The sequence below is a fragment of the Microcebus murinus genome, chromosome 18 (assembly GCF_040939455.1).
Source record: "Microcebus murinus isolate Inina chromosome 18, M.murinus_Inina_mat1.0, whole genome shotgun sequence".
NCBI classification, from domain to species: Eukaryota; Metazoa; Chordata; class Mammalia; order Primates; family Cheirogaleidae; genus Microcebus; species Microcebus murinus.
This window is the reverse complement of record NC_134121.1, coordinates 29,925,311-29,943,425: the sequence shown is the minus strand read 5'-3', so window position 1 is coordinate 29,943,425 and position 18,115 is coordinate 29,925,311. Positions and strand designations below refer to the sequence as shown.

Here is an 18,115-nt window from a genome sequence, read left to right as displayed (position 1 = left end):
AAGGAGGGACCGTCTCGCGCGTTGCCCGCCTGACCACTGGGTCTTCTGCTGGGCACTCATCACACCCACAGCGGTGCAAACCCTCCGGCTCGCGCTCCTCGCGCTCGTAGTCCTGCCCCGTGCGCAGCTCATCCGCGGCTCGTGTCCACTGACGCCGGTCCCGCAGCTCAGACTGGCGACCGGGCCTGCGCGGTGCTCTCCTTCCCCTCTTCGGGGTTTACCTCTTCCTTTTCTCTCGGCCACGGCCACGCAGCCACATCCTGACCTCGCGGCAGCTTACCCTCTCTGAAGCTCCTCGCCAATTTCCTTTTTTCCCCCCCGCCGCCGGGCTGGCCGGGAGCGGCCGTTCCCGCGGTCCCGGCTCACCCGGACGCCTGCAGGGCCGGGTCCCGCACTCTGCAGAGGCCCGCAGCCCGCGCTCGTCCGTCCTCCACGTCGACCCCTCCGCGGGCGCCGCACGCCGCTCCTCGCCCGTTGCGATTGGGTCCATAGTTTTCAGTTGCCTAGTTTTCCAAAGAGGCCAGCATTTTTCTTTTCACTTTTACGTTACTGGTGATATTTCCCTTGCACTGGAGGAATTGTTACTATTTCGTACTATTTTTAATATTTTAATTATTTCTACTATCAGAATAGTATTCTGGTCAGTTCAGTAACATTAAGAATATTTATCTGATCACATGAATTATTACTACTTTTTACCTTTAATACTATATGGTTGAAGGACTGGCTTGCTGCCTTAAATTATCGTTATTAAATATGTTGTTGCTTTCCTGTCACTGCTCCATCAGTACAGGGCCTCCTATTACCAATATCTAAGTAATTATATATGATCTTCCAATAGGTCCTGTTAATCTATCGTTATTTTACATTTTTACATCGTATCTCTAAAAAGTTTTTTTGCTAGCCCTTCATTCTGTTTATACTTTGTCACACTGTGTTAATACGTTGTTGTTTACCATAACTTAACATAATTGTTCTCCAAATTATGTTAATTTTTTCACATCCTTATAATACTTCTTGTTATTGTACCATAATTTGTTTTGTTAGAATTGTTTATAATACTCCAGGTATTATTCTTCATCACATCGCAACAATATCTTGTTACTTTGTCATTATTTGTAATGTTACAGATCTTAATTTGTTAGTTATTTTTCATCACTTCATTACTTCTCGTTACATTGTCATACTTTGTAATATTGCTGTAGCTCTTAATACTCTGATTATTTTTCATCACATTGGTACAATACTTCTTATTACTCAACCATTATTTATAATGTTGTGACTATTAATACCTTGGTCATAAATTGTCTTATTACTGCAGCAATTCTTGTTACTGTGTCCTTATTTATATTACTATTGCTCTTAAAATTTTAGTTAATATTTGTTTTAATAGTTCAGTATAATATCAATAATACATCATATGATAGTATTGTCACTACTACTACTATTTCCCTTAATAATGACTTTCATTGTTTACCCTTTTCCTACAGTTTCCTACGGTTTCCTACAGCTTAATTTGTTACACTATTATTATATGTTAAACTATTGCTGTTAATTTTAATACAATAATTCTTACATTGTTCCTATATTTGCAGTTACTTTGTCTTCAATCCTTTTTAAATTATGATTACTATTTTCACTTGATTCTGAAAGTGACTATTATTTTATTAAGTCCAAGTGTTATATCAGTTATGCCGCTCAGCCCTGTTTCTTTGATAATTGCTCATGTTCTGATAATTTTTTATCTTCGATCATTATTTACATATAATGTTCCTTCCTTTAATTTTAAGAAGTCTGTTGCATCAAAAACTCTGAAATCCAGCATTATGATCACTCACATTTCTACATCGATTTTCGCCACCAGTACCCAGGCCCTCTTCCTGGGCCTTTCACGTCCTGCAAACACCAATTTCAAGGCCACCGCTTTGCCTGTCACGACTTAACCTTGTTTCTTTGGTGCTGGTGCTGTAGTTCCTATGCTCTTGGTTTCCTGGCCCCAATTCGTGGCGTTACTCCGAGAAGAGGGCTCGAGCCCCAACCCCTGGGTGTCGGCCGATTCAGCCACCGACCTGCGGAGCACTTACATGCAGGGGAGCCACCTTCCTTGCAACCGTACCTGCCCCCGAGGTTCTTACCCAGGTTGCTGTAGGTTATTCATCTCTTTCCAGCTTACCCTCCTCGACCCTGCAACCTAATCCTGGGCCCCCCTGGCCGCTGCCCTGCACATCGCCATCCCGCTGGAACCGACACTCACCCTAACTGCGCTGCCGCATGCGGAGGCGCCAGCTGCCCAAGGTCCACTGCAGGCTCGGGTCTGAGGAGCAGGGGCGCGGGACAGCCCAGCCGAAGCTCCGACTCAGTGCCGCTGGGTCAGGGTCCCGCTGCCCGCAGTGCCCTCGGGGCCGGGCACATCCCGGCTCTGGAGCGGTCCCTTGATCTCCAAGGCTGCACTTTGGGGCCTCAGCTCCCTCCTCCTCCCTCCCTCCCTCTCTCCAGGGCCTCCCCCCACCCGCGCTGACGTCGCAGCTGTCAATCAGTCCGCGCCCGCTGCCCCCCAGGGAGGGAGGCTCTAGGGTCCCCAGGCTCCACGGCCCCCAGGACGCTGAGCCCCAAGCAAGCCGCCTGCTCCTCCAACGCGTGGCCCAGTGCCCTCCCCGCAGCCCTCGGGACCCGCCAGCCGGGTAGGGGCTAGGAGCCCCGCATGGTTTAGATTAGAGAGGCGGGAAGAGAGGACTAGCGGCTGGGCCGCGCCGCGCAGCTCTCAGCCGAGGATTGACAACGAGGACAGTTCGCCGGGCCCCCGCGGTGCCCGAAGCCTGGGGTGCTTCACAGCCCGGCCTAGCTCCTACCGGGGCCCACTTCCAGGCAGTGGCCTCCACCGACCCCCAGGCCGCGGGCTCCCCACCCGCACACGCCCCCTCTCTGAGACCTACTCCCAGCCGTGCACGCTATTTGTGAGCCCATTTTCCGGGTCGCAGTCCACACGCGTCTCACTGGCCCACACTGCATTTAGCGACCATGCCCCACCACAGGTCCTCACACCTACAGGCTCCGGGACGGTCCGGTCGACCCGGGCATGGCCTTGTCTGAGCAAGGACCCTCTGCTCACCCGCCCTTCCTCGTCCTGGCCCAAGGAGCGGCGGGTGCTGGCCACGGCCAGGAGCGACTCGGAGACGGAGACGGCTGCAGAGGTCACGGGTAAAGGCAGGCCCTGCACGGGCAAGGAGGAAGCCCAGTGGCCGGGCATGGAGTGGCAGCAGCATTGGGGAGGTGCTGGGCCTGGTCTCAGCTCAGGCCTTGATGGAGCCCAGGCAGAGCTTGAAGGTGCCAGGCTTGGCAGAGCCTCTTGCAGAAACTGGGGCCTAGGGCCAGAACTCTGCGGCCGGCAGCTCCTTGAGATCCTGAAGTGCTGAAGAGGAAGCCCAATGTCTGTCCCAGTCTAGGAAGGGGAGACTGGGGAGCATCCCCCTCCTAGCCAGTGGGGCCTCAGCCTCCGGGCCTCAGAAAGTGAGGCGCTCTGCTGCCTAGACCTGCCTGCCTAATCTCTGACTCCCTCTGTCCCACATACCTCTATGTCTCTATGTCTGTCTGTGCCTCCCCACAGGACCCTGCAGCTCCACAGGCATGTGGACCTCAGTCTATGCGCCAGCCTGTCACACACCCAGAATCCTGGGGCAAGGATAGGTTTGCCCACCCATCCGTTAATGTCCCACAATCCTGTCAATAAGGACTCCCAGATTAGCCTGCCAGTTCTTAGCAAGGGCTGCATCCTTCCCTCCAATAGTGTCCCCAACCTCTCCAATCAGCCTTTGTTCCTTTCCAGATTCTGACCTCAAAATCAGATTGCAGGCAACAGGACAGGAAAACCCCTTTCCTGGATGGGTCTGTCCCTTTTCTAATGCTAGGAAATGGAAAGCCAGCAGCAATGCTTCCCTCACCACTACCCCCTGCCAGCCCCCATCTCAAAGGAGAAAGCAAAAGACCAACTTGGAAAAGCCAACTGCTGCTGCTCTCAGGAGCCTGCAACCCAGCTCAAGAATCCTTATCACCCTCAGCCACACCAGATCCCACGACCTCATCTTCCCTTCATGACTCTTCTCATGGAGCTCCAAACCAGGGAGGGGAAGTAAGATCTAAGAGGGGTGGAGAAGCTTAATCCTCCCCCAATCCTGCCTCCTCCTGGAGTGGAGAAAGGGAAGGCCCCACTGTTTCAGGAGATGCCTGGGGAGTCATGTTTCCTGTGTTAGGGAGACCTGGATGACATGCCTCAGCTTTTGCTCCCAAGCTCCCTCCCATGCCCTCTCCAGCAGCCTGTAGGGAAATCCCTTGCAAATAAATAGCATACAGACCAACCAACCAACTATCCTGTGGAATGGTGAACAGGAAGGGCAGTGAAGCACCAGGTACTATGGGAAGACTACAGTTAGGCCAGACTCTGGAAAGAATTTGTTGAAAGTCATTGGAGGAAGTTCATAACGAGACTATATAGCATAGCTCTTTTTAAAAACTAGACTGGAGCCTTTCTATAAGTGCAAGCCTTTCTGGAGACTCATAGGAGACAGTCTAAATCAATATCAACTGGCCCATGATGATGTGGAAAAGTGAGATATGGAAGGGACAGGCAAGGCTTTGACAATGAAAAGGAAGGGGCTAACCGGCCAGCAAGCAAGTAAGAGAGGTTCTACACACTCATTTCCCATTACTACACTGGAATACCTCATCTCACTGATTCTAAGACACACATTTCTCACATCTTGACATCTCTGAAATCAGGATGCACCTTTAGTCAATGGTTTAATTAGCAGTGTCATAGTTTAATTAGCACTGTTTTTTCTTCTTAGTGGTATATAAAATAATAGAGTAGCCTATAACTGATTAAGTATAGTATTTGCTAATAGCTTGTGGAGAAAAGAAAAAAATCAATTTTTTTTCCCTTCATAACTGCTTTGAGGAGTTCAAAGTACAAAAACCCTCCTCAACCAGCTAACTAAATAATTGACTGTAACCAAGTATCTAACACTCTGATTTGGGTTGACTTGAGGAAAAGTGCTCAGGTTTGGTGTCAGGCTGACCTTTGGTTTTGAAACCTGTCTCTGACTCTTGGTTCACCATTTTGCAACTGTATGACCTTGGGCAAGTCCCTTAACACTCACATAAAATGGGATAATCACATCAATCTGTTAGCTTATTGTAAGGATTACCTAAATTAACGCATGTAAATGCCTGGCATGTGGTGGTTGATCAAGGTTAGTTCTCAAGTATTTTTAAAATTTATCTTATTTCCTCCCAACCCCCACTCACTTTTCCAGAATGGCTGTGGTGGTTTATAATCAAAATTAGCTAATAAAAATACAAATTAAGATCAAGGAAAAAGGAGAAAGCATATATGCTATCACTAAGTGCTGACAAAGTTTTTATAATGGAGAGTAAAATCTGGCTTAGCAGCAGCAGGGCAAAATAGTGGTTCTCCATTTCAAAAATGTAGAAACAGTAACTCTTTAGTGAACAATGGAAAAGCAAACTTTGTCCTGGCCCTAAATTTTAAAGTAGTTTCTCATGTAAATTTCTATTATTTTATCTGTACAGTGTTTACCATTTACAATGTAGTGTCACAGCCTGTCTCATTTGTTGCTACATTAACTCCATTTTGCCTCTATTTTATGGATTCATTCATCCAAAGAAATATGTATCATGTGCTTACTATGTACCAGATACATAAACAGGAGGAAAGGCCAATTAACCATGCTATTAGTTAGCCAACTGACTGCCTAACAAGCTACTAACTGCAAATTCATTAATGAATGACCCGCACACTAACTAATTAATCACCTAAATAACCCATCCCAGAGGGAGCAAGGGCCACAGGATAAGCTGAGGAAGCCAGTCAGCACAGTCAGGTGGTGTGCCCAGAGCCTAGGGTGGATCTGGTTGAGGATGACTACTTGAGCTGGCACTATAGTGTAGTAAAAAGCAATTAGATTAAAAAAAAGAAGAAGAAAAAGCTAGGTTTTTGGAGCACTTGATAAATACCAATGCCAAGCCCCAACCCAGATCAACTGAGTCAGAGTCTCTGAGAGTACAGCCAAAATTGGGCACAGTGGCATGCCTATATAGTTCCAGCTACTTGGGAGGCTGAGGCTAGAGGATTGCTTGAGCCCAGGTGTTCCAGGCAAGGCTGGGAACCACTGCTCTATGCCAATCACAGAAATCCTGTTCCCTGCTCTCCTAGTCTCCCTTGTAGCTAGGGATGGTCATGTGATCCAGTGTTGGCCAATGAGACCTAAGCAGAAGACTAGAGGAGAGGAAGGTTGTGACAAGTTTTTTTTTTTGTTTTTGAGACAGAGTCTCACTCAGTTACCTGGGCTAGAGTGTCATCAGCCTAGCTCACAGCAACCTCAAACTCCTGGGCTCAAGCAATGCTCCTGCCTTAGCCTTCCGAGTAGCTGGGACTATAGGCATGTGCCACCATGCCTGGCTAATTTTTTCTATATATTTTTAGTTGTCCAGCTGATTTTTCTATTTTTAGTAGAGATGGGGTCTCGCTCTTGCTCAGGCTGGTCTTGAACTCCTGAGCTCAAACAATCCGCCCACCTCGGCCTCCCAGAGTGCTAGGATTACAGGCGTGAGCCACCACGCCTAGCCAGTTGTGGCAAATATTTTGCTTTTTTGATAAACGGAAAGACGCCGTTTTACTTTCCCCTGTGGATGAGATCTGTGGAGTTCCTAGAGACCTTTAGGCAAGAAGGATGAAAGTCAATATGCTAAAGATATAAGAGCAAAAAATAGAAAGAGCCTGTGTTCCTTATGCATCACTGACCAGGTAAACCAGCACCAGCCTGCTTCTTGTAATGTGAGAGAAATAAACACTATTTCTTTTCATCATAGTCTGGATCTCTGTTACTTACAGCCAAATATACTCCTGAGACGTAAAGGTCCCAGCTCAGTGCTGAGTGACTACTGCATAAGGAAAGATACATATTGGAGTGTCTATGTGTCCTTGTGTATATATACATGCCTTCCCATCCAAATCCAGGAAGCAAAACCCCTCCCCACTTCCTTCCCAGCTATGTTATTCTGTGAATGCTATCATCTTACGCCTGGGATCCTGATTAAGCCTCCACAAGGGAAAGGATGGATGAGGCAGCAGGGAATTTACCTGTCTCCTGTAGCTTTCTTTTTGTCACCCAGTAGCCCCAAATCGTGGTTCCAGATTCCTCAGCTCACATCCCACTGGGATTAGCAAGCTCAGGACAGCTGGGGTGAGGGCAGGAACTTGAGCTCATTCTAGGAGGCTGGAGGGTTGAGCACAGGGGATTGGGTAGAGGTGGCAGCTGCTGCTGTTGCAGGTGCTTCCCTCACACCACAGATGCAGGTCTGCTCACCTGACCTCTCACCCTGGCCTCCCAGGCCTTCTCCCACCTGGAGGAATTAGGAAACTTCCAGTTATAAGGAACTGAGGACTGGGCTGCCCTGCTCCCTGACCTGGGTGAGGCAGGCTGGTCTGAGCCCCTGTGGGACTAAGGGCAGAGGCAGCGATTCACCAACGGCACAGGTGGATCTTTCCTGTAACACTCACTGGAGACACTACAGAGGGAAGGAATGAATTTTCAAATCTGGGATTTGCATAGCCTGAGCAATCTAGACCTTCTGATCAAGAGTCCTCATTTGTAAGTGAGTTCTCTGAAGAAGGTCAGCCTCCCCCTATACCCTATTACACTACATGGTCCTGAACTGCCACCTCCTTCCGTTTCCTCCAGTAAGACTTCTCTAAAATATATGCTTATTTTTTACTACCTATCTGAGAAATATTTATCTGCTAGGGTTGTGTCAGATGAAAAATAATTCCTAAGTCAGAGAAATTATTTAATTATCCAATACCCTCCCTTTTTCTTCTCCCCTTTCATTCTTCCTAAGCATGAATAATCCAAAATTGGCTTTAAATTTGACTCTTCAAGGATATTTTGGAAAGAGGTCTGAAACAACTTAGAGCACAAGAATGGGCTATCAGTAAGTGGACTATCAGAAAGCCCTTGAAATTTTAAGTTGAAAAACCTGAATTCAGTTCCTCAGCAGGCTATTTACAGAGGGATATAGAGCATGATCAGTTTTAAGGCTCTGTTTCCTTATCTATAAATGAATTTAATAACAGCCATCTCATAGGGTGGCAGGAAGGATGAAGTGATGTCACATAGATAAAAGTACTTTGAGGGCTCACAATAATAACCAGCATTTATTGAGCACCTACAATGTACCCAGCAGGATTCTAAGAACTTTATGTGCATTATCTCATTTCAGCCTTACCACCTTCTCAGGTGGGTACTATCATAAACCTAATTTTACAGATGAAGAAATGGAGGTTAGAGGGAAAAGGAGTGAAGTGGGGGGGACGCGGCAGCGGCGGCGGCGGCGGCAGCGGCGCTGATAATGAGTTTTCTTGGAGGCTTTTTTGGTCCGATTTGTGAGATCGATATTGTCCTTAATGATGGAGAAACCAGGAAAATGGCAGAAATGAAAACTGAAGATGGCAAAGTAGAAAAACACTATCTCTTCTATGATGGAGAATCTGTTTCAGGCAAGGTATTTTCTTAAAGTGACAATAGTAAGAAGACTGACAGACTTGGTAAAAGAATATGATCTTATTGTTCACCAGCTTGCCACCTATCCTGATGTTAACAACTCTATTAAGATGGAAGTGGGCATTGAAGATTGTCTGCATATAGAATTTGAATATAATAAATCAAAGTATCACTTAAAGGATGTGATTGTTGGAAAAATTTACTTCTTATTAGTAAGAATAAAAATACAACATATGGAGTTACAACTGATCAAAAAAGAGATCACAGGAATTGGACCCAGTACCACAACAGAAACAGAAACAATCGCCAAATATGAAATAATGGATGGTGCACCAGTAAAAGGTGAATCAATTCCAATAAGACTATTTTTAGCAGGATATGACCCAACTCCAACAATGAGAGATGTAAACAAAAAATTTTCAGTAAGGTACTTTTTGAATCTAGTGCTTGTTGATGAGGAAGACAGAAGGTACTTCAAGCAACAGGAGATCATTTTATGGAGAAAAGCTCCTGAAAAACTGAGGAAACAGAGAACAAACTTTCACCAGCGATTTGAATCTCCAGAATCACAGGCATCTGCTGAACAGCCTGAAATGTGAACTGAATAGGAGAAAAAAAGAAAAACAAAAAGCTCCTATAACCATTGAGATTAAATTCAGCAGGTTAAAGATGGTTGCAGCACATAGGAGGGAAAAGGCCAAAACTCCATATATATTAGTCTTCCTTTATATTATATAGTGCTGCATTTATTTTATGATATAATGAAATGTTCTTCATGTATATACATTTAAAAAAGTGCTTTCTTTGAAACACTGGAACTTTCTTAAGCTGCCTTTTTTTTTACTGCACACTTTGATTTGATGATAAGCACTCAGATATGCATCAGCATAAACATTAAAGATTTTCACGTGAGTAGGCTGGTATTTGTAATTTTGCTTTTTTCTGCATAATGTTAATTAGAAATCCTTTTCTTCTCCCTTTTTATGCTAATGATTACCTCTTATTCTCTACATGCAAAAAATTAAATATTTTGCGTTCAAATAAAAAAAAAAAAAAAAAAAAAAAGAAATGGAGGTTAGATAATTTGCCCAAGGTCATACAACCAGGAAATGAAATCGGGCTTTGAAGCCAATTAGTCTGCATCTTCAGTGCCTATGCTTTTTTTTTTGGAGACAGAGTCTCACTTTGTTTGTTGCCCAGGCTAGAGTGAGTGCCGTGGCATCAGCCTAGCTCACAGCAACCTCAATCTCCTGGGCTCAGCAATCCTTCTGCCTCAGCCTCCTGAGTAGCTGGGACTACAGGCATACGCCACCATGCCCGGCTAATTTTTTTTGTATATATATTTTTAGTTGGCCAATTAATTTCTTTCTATTTTTGAGACGGGGTCTTGCTCAGGCTGGTTTCGAACTCCTGACCTTGAGCAATCCGCCCGCCTCGGCCTCCCAAAGTGCTAGGATTACAGGCGTGAGCCACCGCGCCCGGCTGGTGCCTATGCTTTTAAAGGTTTTATTTGTTAAACAGGGACAACAGAGAGAACAGAATACCTGACACATGGTAACATTCAAATACTAGTATCATTATTATAAATAGGACTTGCCCAAGATCTCACAGAAAGAAAAGAGGTCATTGGACCCTATAGGATTCTAGAGCCGAAGATCACCTATTAGCTATTACTCTTGTTTATCTTCTAAAAAATAAAATACCCAGCCAGAGACCAAAGACTTAATCATCTTTCTCTCCAGATTTCCAAAAGAGTGACACCTCCAGCATCCCTTGTGGTCCCAAGAACATCATGCTCTGTCTCCCGCTGACCCCCACCAAGCTAACCATTGGAGGAAAGTCAGCAGAACTCATGGGGGTGGGCTGTCCGTTCACCAGAACACATGGTTGAAGGATGGAAAAGTATTGTACACACAGATGCTACTATAAGTTTTTCATGTGCAAAGATGGTTGGTGTTAAGGCCCCTTTTCAGCTGAGAACATGGCATTGGCCAAAAAGGCAAATTCTTCACTAAATCAGACAGAAACGAAGATAAGGAAAAATGTGCTTTCATCTGGAATAAAATTTTCTATAACAGGCCACTAGAGAAAAAGCCTTCTGCTCCCACTCCACACCCCATATACTTGGGCACAAGTCCACTGCCCCAGAAGTAATCCAGCTCTGGATGTGAAGAGAGACACTGTAAAGTTCGCACAGAGGACTCAGAATACTATTCTTTCTCCTTCCCGGAGTCTGATTTGTTATTATGTCGGCACCAAACACAAAGGCAAATGACTCATGGTAACAATGCTGAATGTTTGCCAAATGAAACTCCAACAGCAGGCATGTCTTGGTGCCTTACACTCCCTCTCCACATCACCAGGGCCCTTCTCTCAGCTTGTATCAAGCTCAAGCCTCTTTTCCACTCACAGTCCCAAGAAGCTGTGTCCTGGAGTTTCCTGGGTGCCCGCCATCCCATCCCACCAATGCCCCTCCTCTTACTGCTGCCCTCTCCCTCAAACATCCCCCAACAGCCTTGGGCCCACTCACCCAGAGCTGCTTTCTGTGCTTCAGTCATGGATTTTTCAATCCCCAACTCTAAGGGGCAGGCACAGTAGAAAAGGAAATTGAAGGTGGCTGGATGTGGGCATCAGTGGGAAGATCTGGAAGAAATTGGAGAAGGGAACTTACTCACTGCTCAGTGACCAAAACCTTTCTCTAGCAGATTTCATGAAGGGAAGACGCTGAGCTGAAGGCCTAGGAGAGATTGTTTCTTGCCTCCAAGATCCAAAAGCTCCCTCCTCTTAATGTTTGGGAAGTGCCTTCTAACATCTAGCTTCAAGCCCACTTGCTGCAGTTGGTTCTTTCTCTAAGGAGCCACAGACACACTGGGGCTCCTGTTAACAAGTCAGACCTCCACAGTAAGAGTTTCCATTCCCTCATTCGGTCCCCGAAGCTGGTGTGTGTTGGGGGTGGGGGATGCAGCTGTCCAAGGAGAGCTGTGTCCTGGAGCTATGCCAACACTGGCACCAAAAGGGTAACAGGGTGCAGACCCAAGTCTGTCCCTTCCTAGGAGGCAGGCTCAGGGCTGTGGCTCCTTCAGGAGATTCCGCAGGCCCTACAACGGGAGGACAGGAAGGAGTTCCTAGGACCGACCCCCACATGTCCTTACATTTTCTGAAGTTTCTCCTTTGAACATGTTCCTTTATTTATTGGGCCTCATTTAACCTCAGCCATGTCCTCCTGGGATCATTTATTTGGTAACTGTCACTCAGCCTGCTCTGGCATTAACCTCATAATCCTATTGATTTCCTCCAAGCTAGTTGGAGGTTTTCCCGTCTTCTTGCTGGGCCGGTTAAGGACTAAGTCTCAGTTCTGGTCATTACCAAGGAAGACGCCCCAGACTGGTAAGGGGGCCTGCTCGAAGGGCCGTCTGGAGGTTCCTCATTCCCACTGTGGTCCTTTCCAGCCTGTGGGAGATAGATATGTGAGGCCGCCTCAGTTGCTCAAGTGTGAGGTAAGGTGGCACTCACCACCACCACCACCACCACCAGGAGCTCCCTAGGTGGCTACTGAGGCTGTCCTTCAGCGCAAAGGGCCTGGGTTTCACCAATCACAGCACCGATCAGCTTGGAACCCCGCCCCCTCCGCCATCTTGGATCCTGGAGCGCCAAGGGGCCCAATCACTGAGGGGGAATCGGGTGAGGGTGGGGCCGAGGCCCAGGCTGGCGCCCACGTGGCCACCGGGCCTGCGCCTTCCCGCCACCTGCAGCCAACAGCCTGGCCCCTGTCGAGTTGCAGCTGCAGTTCCCAGACACCAGCCCAGTCCGTCGCCAGGGGATTAGTGTCCGTCTGTTGGTTGGGACAGCCTCAGTGGGGGTTGTCCCAGCCCAGACAAGGGCCTCCACTTCGCCCTTTCCCAGGACCACCCCCCCTAGAGTCCAGCAAGGGCAGAGGGGATTGTTTTGGGGGGTCTGAGTGCCTGGGGTGCTGATCTCTCCCAGAGCTGAGGTGTGGGGGTGACCAGAGTCCCCCTCCCTGCCAAGCCTGAGCCACATGTGCTGGGAAGTTCATTTCCCCTTGTTTTGCAGAACGGGCTCTGGGATTGACCCCGGGAGTGACCCCAGTGTCAGGAGGCATTAATGATCTCCATACGGGCAATAAACAGGCAGACCGGCTGGCTTGGTGTGGAGGTGCCCTGGAATGGGGCCGCCTTATTAGCCTCACATTCGCTCGTGGGTAGAGGCTTAATTAGGGAGGGCTCCCTCATCCATCTCCCCCTCCCCCAAGCATCCTTGAGCTCCATGGGAACTGAAGTCTTCTGACTGGTTCCTCTGTTCCTCATGGGCTGGCTCAAGAAGCACCCTCTTCAGACGTCAGCTCAGCCCTTTGCCCACCTCTAACAGGACTTCTGACGCAGGCCTGATAAAGTCTATCTTGTTTTTAAAAGTCTCTAGAGGCCAAGTGTACAAGCATTCTGAGTCAGCTCACTTTTTTTTGTCCGCCAGGCCCAGGAAGAAGAAGGTCTTCTTCTTTAACTTAAATCCCTCCTAATCGTTTAAATTTGATCCCGTTGGGCCTTATTTTTTTCCCAAACAGCAAAGGGAGATAGCTGGTTACAACCCTTTACCCACAGTCTTTAGCAACTGCCTAGATGATTACAAAGCACAATCCAATTTCTGACGACTCTCTCCAAATCCACTTGCATCAGGGAGGTTGTTCGTACTAAGTGTGTGCTTTTACCTCTTTAGGTTTCAGTTTCCTTAACTTTTCAGCTCATTTAAGAGTCACCAAATGCTACATGCTAGGCACAGGGCTGAGCACCAGGGGACAGCAGCTGAGGCAAACTCAGGTCCTACCTTAAGGGAGCTCCTAGCCTAGTGGAAGAGACAGGTTTACAAACAAATGCAGTAATACAACATGTTCAGGGTTAGAATCTTAGTCTATACTGAGTGTGAAGGGAGTACAAAAGAGATTAACTAACATATCCTGGCTTGTCAAGGTAGGTTCCATGAGAGATGACCTCTGAGTCCATCTTTGAAAGATGACTATGAATGATCTCTTTCAAAATAGAGAATGTGGGAAGAGCAACTCAGGAGAAAGGAAGAACGTGTACAAAGGCATAGAGAGGCATGTTTGAGGAGCAGTGGGACTGGAGGGGTGGAAAATGAAGCCTTGTGGAAAGATAAGGCTTGGGAAGGGCCTTGTAAACCATGTAAAGAGCTGTATCTAAAGGCAATGGGGAGCCATAAAGGGTTTGGGGGGAGGGATGCAGCCTGGCCTGATCAGATTTGCATTTTAGAAGATGACTGGTGGTGAAGTGGGTAGATATGAGAGTGGGAACTAGCAGCAAGGAGTTATGAGGGGAGGGAAATGATTAGAAAGATATTTAGAAGTGGAGTATGGAAGCAGCAGGAGTTCAGGATGTTTCTAGGGAGGAGTATGCTGCATAGTTGTGATTTTGTACATCCAGAGTTCACTCTGCTTTTTCAGGTTTAGAACCCTAGTTTAGTTTTAGGGGAAAGAGCCATTTTCTGGAGGCTTTTAAAAACAAGATAGATTTTATCAGGACTGAGTTACAATTTGGTGGGACTGTAGTGAAAGGATTCTGCTCTCCCCTAGCCAAGACCATGAGACCCTAGTTATTAGCCCATTCTCTTCCCAGAAGTGTGATCTTGAGCATAATGGCTGAAAGAATGAAGGGATGGAAGTTGCATCCTCCTCTTTGGGCCTTAGTGTCCTTACCTGTACAGTTCATTCAAGATTCAACAAACACTCCATGGTAGGTAGCATTCTTCTAATACATTCTGCAGTCTTCATGCCCCAAGGCCATTCACTCGCATCCACTGCTCAGCTCTCCAGAGCAGCTCTGGCCTTCATCATTTCTGAGCCTGGCTCTTCAGCCTTTCCTTCCAAAAAATCCCCTCTCTGCTAAAGCCAACCAAGTTCATTTCCATAGCTTTGACAACAGAACCCTATCGGGTCATGACATCACTGAGTGAGAGAAGAGGCAGTGGGTGCAGGCAGAGATACATTTAAATTTAGTGATGATTAGACTAAAGTTGGAAATACAGAGTCTGGAGATCACAGTTTGGGACACATAAGTACATGGCAGGGGTTCCTATTGGTAGTTGACAAGGCCACTGAGGGAGAATTCATGGAAAGAGAAAAGGAGACCAAGAGTAGAATCTGGAGGGTGTGGAAAAGAAGAAAGGAAATAGGCAAAGAGACCCAAGAAGAATCAGTTAAAAGATTGCCAAGAGACAGTGCAGTCCTGTTATGAAAAGGAGAACTTTTTAGAAGCAAGGGAGAGGTCAGCAGTGTAAAATACTGGCAAGAGTGTCAAGGAGGATTAGGTGAGGAGGCAGTTAGAGTCACTGGAGACATTAGGAAGAGCAGGTTGAGGGGGTTAAGATTATAATCCATCTCCTTCCCAGACTATTGGAGGATCAAGTGAGCTGGCTACTGTAAATTGGTAGGAGCCATCAAGTAGGAGAGGCTCACACTCTAATTTCCATGAGCTTCCGGAAAAAGCTATAACACTGGCCTATTGTCCCATCTTTCCTTCTCATGGGCAGTGACTGAAACTTGCCAGAAAGTCCCCACACACCACTGGCGTCCTCACCTCCGCAGAGAGCCTGTCCTGGGGAGCTCTGTCTCAGACCCACTCAGGAGCCCGAGGGCCCAGAAGACAGGCTGAAGACACCCCTGCCATCATCCTGGATTCCTGCAGTAGATGGCCCTCCATAGCCTGCCCTCCTTATTCTCTCGTCACTAACATCCCAACTCATCATCTGACATTAAAGCCCTCCAAGATTTAACACCAAACCTGCTTCTACCCCAGTGCCACAGTCCCTCTACAGGAACTAAAGTCACCTTCACACAGCTCCCTCATGATGGCCTTCACAGTCCTTTCCATGCACCTTTATCCACACAGCACCCCTTTGATTTCTCTTCTTTGATTTCCTGTCTACACATACACTTCACAGTTTATGAAGCATTTTCACATACCTGAACTCATAACAATAGATGTATGTACATGGTATCATTATGCCCATTTTACAAATAAGGAAACAAAGGCTTAGGGAAGTTAAAGGACTTACCCGAAGCTGTTCCACTGGGAGGGGACCTCTTCAGCCTTCTGCAGTCCAATGGCTTCCAAATGCCAGGCCCAGAATCATGACACTTAGTACAATTGTTTCCTCCTTGTCAGCATGGGACAGCCTGTTGACCGCATACACTTTGGCCCAGAGGGATTTGGGGGCAGTATGATGCAGTGGTTAACAGTTTGGCCACTGGATCCATACATCTTGGGTATTACCCTGGGCATCCTAATTAGCTTCTCAGGTCCTCAGTTTATCTATAAAATGAGCAAAATAATACTCATTTAGTTCATGAGGTCATTAAATATTTGGGAAACATTTAAAACATGACATAGTAAATAGACTTACTTGAAAGCAAGTTAGCAAACCTAGTGATTTAGGCAAAATGGACTTGATTTAAAAAGATTAGACCCAATCACTGATTGTCTTTGATATTACCACTTCTTTAGAGTAAAATGTTCTCATTGAAGAGAATCTGGGAATTATAGCAAGAGGCAAAGGAAACAATAGAGTTAACCACTGTCAACATTTTGCTAGAGTGATGTCAGCAAGATGGTAGGATAGGAGATAGATTCTAGCTTTCATATCCTCACAGAAACATTAATTTTGACAACCACTGATGGGCAGGAATACCTCTGTGGGAACCCAAGAGTCCCATGGAGAAACTCTAGCACTCTGTTCAAGTAAAAAATCTGAGAATAGAAGTATTGAAGAACATAAGAAAAATGGTTTCAATGGTTTCAATTTTCATATCTCTAGCTTAGTGCCAAAGCCCACAATTTATTCCATGGGGAATAGTAAAAGTGGAGTGGGTGCCCAGTGCCCCCAACCTCACAGGTCATTGCCCAAGAGGCACATATCTGCCTCCCCCTCCCAGATCACTGAGGGGATCACATGACTAAACCTGGGAGCATCTAGGAGCAACCATACAGATCTCAAAAACTAGCTGCAGATCCTAATAACTAGCTCAAGACTTCGACAAGAGGCTTTCCTGCAAACCCCACGGGATGTCTCACCTTTAGCACCCTCCAATTGGATGACTTGCACCCCTAGCACTCTGCATGTGCTCCTGAGATGTTGCATGCGAGACTCCTCAGATGGCATTTGTGCATTCCGAAGACAGTGCACATGAGCCTCCAACAGAGAGTGAGTACAGGCCACCACAAAGGGACACATGCAGATCCCCACAGACAGCACATGGATAGCAGCAGCTGGCTTGACTTGCAGGACTGGGAGAAGGTGCACAACCTTGAACACTTCAAGGCACTGCCATGGGGAAAATAAACAGAAGGCCCTCAGCACCCAGTCTGACTTTACATGATCAAGAAAAGGCATACAATCCTAGGATTTACCCCCCAAGACAGAAGAAGAGAAATGGAGCAGATGCATTCATAGAAAAAACCTGAGAGACCTCCAAAATCTCTAGCTGGGTTGTGTCTTTCTCTTCCAAAGCCAATTAGTAAAGACTGCAGGAAGAGACTGCTTCTTTAGTTAAGAAGACAGCAATGCAAGACTTCAAGGAATACAAGGAATCAAGAAAACATGATACTACCAAAGGAACAAAATAAAGCTTCAGTGGATGATCTCCAAGAAATGGAGACCTGACAAAGAATTCAAGATAAGTGCCTTAAAGAAGCTCACCAACCTATAGGAGAACACAGATAGACAACTAAACAAATTCAGGAAAATAATACATGAACAAGATGAGAAGTTCAACAAAAAGATAAAAATCATAAAAAGAACCAAACAAATTCTGGACCTGAAGAATACAATGACTGACCTTAAAAATTTAATAAAGAGCTTCAACAGCAGACTTGATCAAGGAGAAAAACGACAAATCATTTGAAATTATCCAGTCAGAGAAGCAAAAAGAAAAATTAATGAAAAAGTGAAGAAATCCTGTGTGACTTATGTGACACCATGAAACAAAACAACATATGCACTATGGAAGTCCTAGAAGGAACAAAGAAAAAGAAGGGGTCAGAAAACTTATTAAAATAAATAATGACAGAAATTTACTCAAATATCAGGAAGGAAATGAGGCTGGGCATGGGCTCACGCTTGTAATCCTAGCACTCTGGGAGGCCGAGGCGGGCGGATTGCTCAAGGTCAGGAGTTCAAAACCAGACTGAGCAAGAGCGAGACCCCGTCTCTACTATACATAGAAAGAAATTAATTGGCCAACTAATATATATAGAAAAAAACTAGCCGGGCATGGTGGTGCATGCCTGTAGTCCCAGCTACTTGGGAGGCTGAGGGAGCAGGATTGCTTGAGCTCAGGAGTGTGAGGTTGCTGTGAGCGAGGCTGATGCCACGGCACTCTAGCCTGGGCAACAGAGTGAGACTCTGTCTCAAAAAAATAAAAGAAATATTTGCTAAAGATGTGAGCACTTTCTAGATAATGTTTATATTTCAGGCTGAAGATTTTAGAACTCTAATAACTACTGAAATAATCT

General features: G+C 46.3%; 1 pseudogene; it reads left to right on the top strand.

Annotated features, from left to right (window-relative positions):
* The first annotated feature begins 8,403 nt into the window (after window positions 1-8,403).
* LOC105876191 (vacuolar protein sorting-associated protein 26A pseudogene) lies at window positions 8,404-9,488 on the top strand (annotated as a pseudogene).
* The last annotated feature ends 8,627 nt before the right edge of the window (window positions 9,489-18,115 follow it).